Here is a 9109-nt window from a genome sequence, read left to right as displayed (position 1 = left end):
GAAAAAGACAGAGATGGTACCTCCGTCCATTTTTCTGTCTAAAACTGATGGATTTCAACATCAGCGACACGTGGCTGCCATAATTTTTTTAAAAAATTTTGAATATTATAAAATTTAACTTTTCATTTAAATATTATTTAATTTAAAATTATATTTTTATTTAAAATTCATTATTCTCGCTTTTTGGGATGCAAAATTACTTATTAAGTTTTTATATTCGAGTATTTTTTAACATTTTCTTTTTAATTGATAATATGGCTAATCCACTTAATCTTTCTTGTGACATTGTTGATCTTAGGTAAGATTTTATTAATTTTAATTTTGTAAAACTTATTTTTGCAGAAGCAACGTACAGTAACAAGTATTGTTAATAAAATTCTATAAGTGATACTTACATTAGGAAAAGAATCAAGTCTCTTTATATAATTTAATTTGTCAATTGGAGCACTTTTTTTTTTTATTTGTAAATTTCTGTTAAAACTTTTAGTTCTGAAAATAAAAATTCCTGCAATGATTTTAAGGAATTGAATAGTAAGTTATTGGGAAATAATGAAAATAGAGAAGAAGAGAGAAATTCAAATTCAAATAAGACTTGAATAGGAAAATTGAGATAAAAAATGAAAACTTATAAAGAGTATGATTTGAAATGGAAACTTAGAGTCTTTCCATCTTCTTAGCTCTTTTTTTTTTTTTTTTAATTGTATTTTGTCTTTAAACGTTGGACTTAACTTAAGGCTTTCAATTTTGGTAATTAAAGTCGGCCTTCATGACTTTTGAGACTTTCTATATCTTCTTAGTATTTTATTTTATTTTTTTCATTTTATTTTGTCTTTGAATGTTGGACTTAACTTAAGGCCTTCAACTTTGGTAATTAATGCATTTATGACTTTTGAGACTTAACTTAAGGCATTCAATTTTGGCAATTTAAGGCCTTCGTAACTTTTGAGACTTTCCATATCTTCTGAACATTTATTTTTTATTTTTTTTCATTGTATTTTGTCTGGAACTAGATCCTCTCCAGTTGAGAGAAACTGAAGAGGAGCCGGCCAGTTAGTTATATAGGATGGTATTTTTATAATTTTACACTATATGAAATTACAAAAATACCCTCATATATAACTAACTGGCTCCTCTCCAGTTGAAACTTAACTAGAGAGGATCATGTTGCATTTTGTCTATGAACGTTGAACTTAGCTTAAGGCATTCAATTTTGGTAATTATGGACTTCATGAGTCATGATTTTTGACACTTTTCATATCTTCTTAGCATTTTTTTTTATTATTATATTTTGTCTTTGAACGTTGGACTTAACTTAAGGCTTTCAATTTTGGTAATTAAGGCCTTCATGACTTTTGAGACTTTCCATATTTTCTTAGCATTTTTTTTTTTCATTCTATTTTGTCTTTGAACGTTGGACTTAACTTAAGGCCATCAATTTTGGTAATTAAGGCATTTATGACTTTTGAGACTTTCTATATCTTCTTAGCATTTTTTAATTTTAATGCATTTCTTAAATTTATTTTTACCATAATTTGGGGCCTTATTAAAGTATATTGATGGTATTTAAGGCCTTTTTTTTTCAGATTTATTTATTTATTATTATTATTTTTATTGGGGGCTTTAGGCGGCCGCCTAATCTGCCTAAGGCTCCAGTCGGCCCTGTCGAGGATGTATGGAGAGCAAGTCTTCGACATGGGTTCCGTTCTTTTATAGTGCCCGTTTGATCGTCCTTTAGCTTACTTTATATTCACTTGTAGAACGTAGATATATATCTTTATATATGTGTGGGCGTGTCTATTTATATATTCTCTCCTAATAAATGTAGCAACATATCTCATGTGATTGCAGTTCTATTTAAGAAGAAAAAGGACATTTATACCAAAATTAGTTTATATACATGATAATAATTATGTACCAAAGAGACTGTAGCAAGATCTATAATTGCAAAAGTGACGAAAGTTTAAGAAAATTAAGTGAAGTACTTTTCCAAAACAAATAATAACCTTTTATTAGAACCCTAACACATTAATATAATACACATGGATCCACATGCAACCCTCCTTTTCTTTGTTATCTTTGACACACACAATCAAGAAATGAATTTTAAGGATTTATGATTTTATGGTATAATGTTAATCGTACGTGATGTAGCATTATTGGGCTGTTTTATCGATCTCCTCTTCTCTTGTTTTGTTGAGGTTGAGAACTGTTGTGTTTGTTGTTGTTTTCTTGTGTTTCTGTGAAAGGACAATGGCTGCTGTATTTCTTCTTGTTGTGTTCTTAATTTAATTCATTACCATTTATAAAAATAACATAAAAATTCCTGACTTAGCGGAGTTTAGAGAACCATCATTGAGTCTAGCTAGGGCAGCCAATTGCCCTTCCAATAGTGAGGGGAGGCCCTCTTCGATAGATAAGGAGTGGTCAACTGCCTCTCACTACAACCTTTTTGTTATTTCTTTTTCAATATAATTTTAATTTAAGAGTAAAATTGCAATCTTATAATAAGCCGAGCTATCAACCATATGACATGGATCTACGTGTGCATCTGACGAGTTTAATTTGTAAAAAACGATAAGAACCATTTTGGACAGATAATATAGTCGATCTAGCTAGCTAGAGATCTTTAAGGTACTTTTGATATCTACCACAGTAACTAAATAAATATTTTTTCCTAATATTATTACATGCAAAGAATTCTTGATAGGGTTATAAATTATGTGATACATGAATATGAAATTTGAAGCCTCCTTTTATATATATATATATATATATATATATATATATTATATTGCTTACAAAAATATTAGCATTTATATATGGTCTTTTTTTCTTTTTTCATTAATGCCTTGAAATTTTGTACACAGGATGCATGATATTTCTATCTGGTTTAGTCGTCGTTTATCGATCATAGCTTTACGCAGGTTAGCATCTTGTATACATATATATATATGGACAATGCAGTACTAATTGTTGTGATGTGTGATGTGAACCAATTAATATAAAATACAGGAAAATGATAGATTAGCTTGTTCAAGAGAACCGTAATTTCCAATAATTGTTTCGAGTGAGCCAAAAACTCTAAAAAAAATTGTATCTTACTTAACAATATTTAACATAATATTATTCCAGAGTCTTTTTCTTTAAATATACAATTAGGCTAGCAACTCATAAATGAGTGTAACTCTATTTTAAATGAAGTTTCACTATTTATATTCCATTCCTTTAGTTAGATAATTAATTCTACTGTTATTAAAAGAGAAGTTTAAATAAAAACATCTACTAATACTCGTGTTCGATCTCCTGCTAAAAGAAATGGCCCCATGCATGTGCACCCACCACTGGAATGTCAGGAAGAGTACCTGTGCATGTGATGATGCTAACTGCATTCATTATTTCATTTGTACGTGCATGGTGAACGCTAGCTTGGCCAGCTGGCCCCGTGTAACACTACCGTTGAGTGGCGTACTCGACCGAGCGAGTAAAGGAGTGCTCCAATTTTAACAAATTTTTTTTTTCCTTTTTCTTTTTGCTGTTTTTGGGCTCAGTCACGCGCGCATTCCTTCCATTAACGTGGTTACAATATTTAGAAGCGAGCTTTTACACATCCTCCCCTCATCCCCTTATTACCCTATCTAGAATGCAATGAGAGGCTTTCTCCGTATGGATTTGTCCGTCCATAAGAGAAACGTATGACTTCCTTAGCAAATTTATGAGCTACTCCATTCGCCTTCCTTTTGACATAAAGCCCATTTCATAACTGCAAACTATTTAACCTATTGCAATATGAACCATATATATAATAAATCTCTATTTATTAAAAACTACAAAAATCTATATATATATTATACTTAGAGCCCTTTATGTACACTAATAATAGCTGTCATGTAAATACCATTTATTAAGAGTTTCGGTTTTTGGTCGCACTTGAGATATAATACTTTTATAATTTCTATACAACTTTTGTACAACTCTAACAATTATTTTTTTTAAATCAATCATTGGATATGTAAGACCCATATGTAGAAAAATAAATCCAAATTAATGTTAAGTAAAAAAAAAGTTGTTGTATTTGTATAAAAGTTGTACGTACAACAATCATTTCTCTATATATAAAATATTTTGTGAGTTTTTAGAGTCAAAATACGGTAAATACCATTTGTAACTCAAATGAGGGGATTTTGATATATATCTAAATAAGTCTTAATTAAGCCGGTCGTAATCCCTTTTTTAGTTAACAAAAACTCATTAAGGGTTCATTAAGTTACGTTTTTATTGTAAATTATTTGATTGATATTTATGTAATGAAAATGTTCCGTGTGATATGGGTAATGAAAAAAGAAACTAATTAACACAAATTAAAAGAAGTAATTAAAGGATTTTTAGGGTAGAATGCATGTGCATGGGATAATTTGAGGTGGTAGTTTATAAGATAGATTTGTCGATGAATTTAATTGGACGGTGGGAGTGGCCTCATTAAGATAGATTTGTCGACGAATTTGTATTAGGAGGATCGTGCATATATGATATTTGTCGATAAATTTGTCGGCGTTTGAAGCTAGCACTTAACATCATACGTACGTATTTGGGAAAAGTGGACCACCAATGGTCCACCATGCTATCTAATTTCTTCCTTAATGCTAGCTCATTGAAGATAGGAAAATGATTCATACACAATAATTGTGCATAACAAGGATCTTAGAGATATGGGGTGGGTCTCACATGGATAGTCCCACCATGTGACTCACCACATGAAACTCATCCCATATTTCTTGAGTGGTGCACAACTGTTGTGCATCAATCACTCATCTTGAAGATATATCTTAGCTAGAGACAAATTTTGAGGTTGGTGGCTCATCATGGCATGGGTTTAACGATCGATGATACGTACTTCTGCTAAGAGTGGTCGCTATTTCTTTCTTCTCTTACGTCAGGACTACGCTTGTTAATGTATACAGCTACCTAACTACCACCTAATTGATCGATTAAAGTAGTTTTCTTTTCATCGTTGTTCAAATCGAAAAATTTAAAGCTCATCTTAGTGTTCTTTTGAGATTTTTTTATGCTAACATGACAGTATGTTTTAATAAAAAAAGAAAAATTACAGTTTAATTTCTTTGTTTTTATTAAAACAAGAGAAAAAAGGGCGGATTTTAGCATTTTTCGTTCAAATCACATACGAATCTCTGATGCCCTAAACTGAACGTACATGCCATGATTTGTAATTTTCACATACAAATCTATCAAAACGAAAACTGCACTGAAACTGTTCATAATTCAAACTCTTCGTCTTTTAGAAGATATATCATAAATGATCTTAAGACAACGCTCATATTTATTAGTTGCGACGTGGCACAGACTTTCGCTCAACACAAAAGCTGAATCACATCACAATTTCCTGATCTACATTAATGCAGAAAAAATCAGGTGCCACGTTTTCATGAGTCACATCTATTAATTACCAACATATATATATTGGAGAGAGCTCACATGATCCTGGCTAGAACTGAAGATAGAGTCCAAAGTAGTGCAGAAGAGTACTGTACGTGTTTGAATTTTGTATTTTAGTGATTTATAGTTTCAACTTTCAATCGATCTTATCAGTTGTCTTCAAACTCCTCAGTACTATAAAAATATTAGCACATGCAGACACCCGGCTGAGTACAAATTACAAAACCTATACCAGCCTTTTCTCCAAATTCATTATCTTACAATTAAGATCTAATTTAGGGGATCAAATGCCAGTTTGAGAAGCTACAAAATTTCTTTGGATCTAGATATTAAGACACGTGTCCAAATAAATATAGAAAGTCTAAAACCATTAATCCCACAAGTGACACCAAGGTCATAAATGAACAAAACCACTTGCAAATAAGTTTGGATTCGGCTTAGATTAGTTCGGCTTGCCCCCACAAGTGAAAGTCTGATATTGAGACACGTGTCCAAATAAATATATATAGAAAGTCTGAAACCATTAATCCGACAAGTGACATTAAGGTCATAAATGAACAAAGCCAATAACGAATAGGTTTGGGTTCGGTTTATATTAGCTCGGCTTACCCGTACAAGTGACATTAGCTAGGGTTGTAAATAAACAGAACCGTTTGCAAAAAAAGGTTTGGGTTCTCAGCCCTGTAACGCTCCAGATTTAATTAATGAGAATAATGAACCTAGAGAGATACTGACAATACTTTCCAAATTAATTAACTTGTATTAACTGGGAACACTACCTTATAACACCTATCTGTAAAGTGAATAAAGTAGCAGAATTCGAAAAATAATAATCTGAGCTACAATTTAAACTTCAATAACATCTCTTGAATAATTACGTACAACCCAAATTTCTTATGAAAAATAACAACTTAAGTACTATCACAAAATACATCATCGAGATACAACAAAACTGAAATACAACCCAAGCATAGCCTCAATAGCACTTTGCTTCACATCCTCAGACGTAATGGAAGACTCTAATCTCCAACTTGTGCTAGTGCCAATTAAACTGTAAAATAAATAAATGTTTCAAAAGTGAAAATAAAAAAAACTGCATAAGTCCACGACTTAATAAGTAAATGATCATGGAACTAATCTCATGCGGTGCTCAACTTAATTGATTTAGTAAAACAAAATGAAAAAAATTAATATTTACAGATTGCCATGAATTTCCGTAAATTCATTTCGCAAATATGTCACCTCGACAATCACACCAGGAAGAAAATAACTCGTTTATAAAATCATTAAGGCTTAACCATAGAGACGGGGATGTTTAATTTGGATACCATCGTTTTCTTAAAAAAAAATATTTATTGGTCTATGATGACTATTACGAACCTAAATTTAATGGCTAGTGAGACCAATCAAAGGAGGAATCTCAAGTTATCTTCCCATTTGCCGTCCAATGATATCTTTTCGAGAAATGTTAGAGCATCTTCTGGTGTTCTCTTGAAATGGCATAGATATAATTAAAAAATAACATCTATGCTCTTTTGGATGGCATAGTTGTAATTTTTTAATTAAAAAAATTACATTTATGTCATTCCAAGAGAACACCAAGAAAACACAAGAAGATGTTCTAGCATTCCTCTATCTTTTCACCCAGCTATGATTCTTTTCGACATAATTAAGGAGGCAAAAGGCATGTTGACTACGTATTTGTTGCCATCCAGATGAGTTAAACCGTTCGGAAACCATTCATTTCATTATTTAAATAATTTTTAAAATTAAATAATTTTTTTATTAAAATTCTATAATAATCAATTATACGTTCAATGGTGATTTTAAAAATCACTTATTTTTAGAGGGATACAAAAATAACAAAAGAGTGACTTTTAATATTACTCGGACGAAAAACACTCTTATATACGCCTAAGTCAATAAAATGTTCAAAGAGAGTAACCAAAAGGTAAGAGAATGAAAAAAAAGGAAAAAGAAAAAAAAAAGAGGTGCATACTTCTATGATCCACTCCTCAACCACCCTAGTTAAGCCCAACTACCCACAAAACTCAAAAAAAAGTGAAGTCTAATATAATACTGCTCAAGGGCTATAAGGGAAAGGTGATGGGCTTAGACAGGGACAAAGCACGTGACCAATTAATTAAGATTTAATACGAAATTATTAAATGAAAACTAATAAGAGGAAGAGGAATTTAGACTCTAGATGGCACTAAACAGCATTAGTTCCTAAATTCATGTCACAACTGTTACCCCTCGCCATCAGTACGTGGGGCGGCCTCCCCTCACCCTCCCTTTAATTATATATATATATTTTAAAATTAGTCATAAAATGGGCTTGTGGGTCCTCCCTCCCGAAAATTAGTCATAAAATGGGCTTGTGGGTCCTCCCTCCCGAAAATGTATACTTGAACGTATGGACCCAATAGATCTAGCCACAGTGCATGATTCTAACTTTCATAAGCTATTAGTCATGAAATTCTCTTATGGTCCACGTGATTCATATATATATATATATATATATATATAGTACATGGTCACATCCGATCCTAGGTTACACTTTGAATTTCCTCCATTACTGTTGGTGTTTTTTCTTTTTTCTTTTTTCTTTTTTTCCTGAAAATGAAAACTACATTGAAACTGTCGATAGAGTAATGCTAAAAAAAAATACCTATATCCTCCTTTAATCCTCTTGAAATTAATGTGACTTTTAAAATTATCATTGAATATGTGATATATCACTATCAAATTTTGATCTAATTGTGATTTTAAAATCAGTCCCTGTGTTTTACATGATCTATAATTAGTTCCATGTAGTATTACAATGAACTTAGTGGTCAACGGGGTACTTATGCCAAAAAAAACAAATCATTTCATGCTGTCAAATTCTGTCAAACAATTAATGAATTCTGTTAGTGTGCCACTTCAATACCAATAAAATGAAGACACGTGTCACTACAAATAAAAAAAAAATATAATATAAAATATATAAAGCTAAAAAATAAAAATTGTGGAGCTAACATTTTTCCGTTTTAAATTGCTATAACAGTACTATAAAATCGTAGATGTAACCTAAGATGCACATGTTTTTAGGAGTAGTGATAGGCAGGGGCCATCCTGCCGGCCCCTGCCCGGCCCTTTCCTACGTGGAAAGGGCCATGTCAGTTTTACTGTTTTTTTTTCTTTTTTTTTTAAAAAAATAAAATAAAATAAAATTTCAAAATTCAAAACAAATGGTCGACTCATCTAATCCCATTTTCTTCATTTCAGTTCAGACGTTCCCCCCATTTTTTCCCTCCCTCTCTCCATCTGCCCATTTTCTTCCCACCGCCGACCGCGAAGAACGACCCGCCACCGCCGTTCTCCACGCACGACCGGCCGCGCCGTTCTCCGCCGGTTCCATCGACCCATTTCCGGCCCAGAACGACCCAACGCCGTCGTTGTTCCAGTTCCGGGGCCGCGCCGTTCTCCACCTCCGGCCGAAACGCACGACCCAACGCCGTCGTTGTTCCAGTTCCGGGGCCGCGCCGTTCTCCACCTCCGGCCGAAACGCAGGGTTCCATCGACCCATTTCCGGCCCAGAACGTCCCAACTCCGTCGTCGTTCCAGTTCCGGCGGCTCGCCACCGCCGTTCTCCACGCACGACCCGGCCGCGCCG

Source organism: Alnus glutinosa, chromosome 10 (genome assembly GCF_958979055.1).
Source record: "Alnus glutinosa chromosome 10, dhAlnGlut1.1, whole genome shotgun sequence".
In the NCBI taxonomy this organism is placed as follows: Eukaryota; Viridiplantae; Streptophyta; class Magnoliopsida; order Fagales; family Betulaceae; genus Alnus; species Alnus glutinosa.
The sequence above is the reverse complement of the archived record's forward strand: the minus strand, read 5'-3'. Positions refer to the sequence as shown.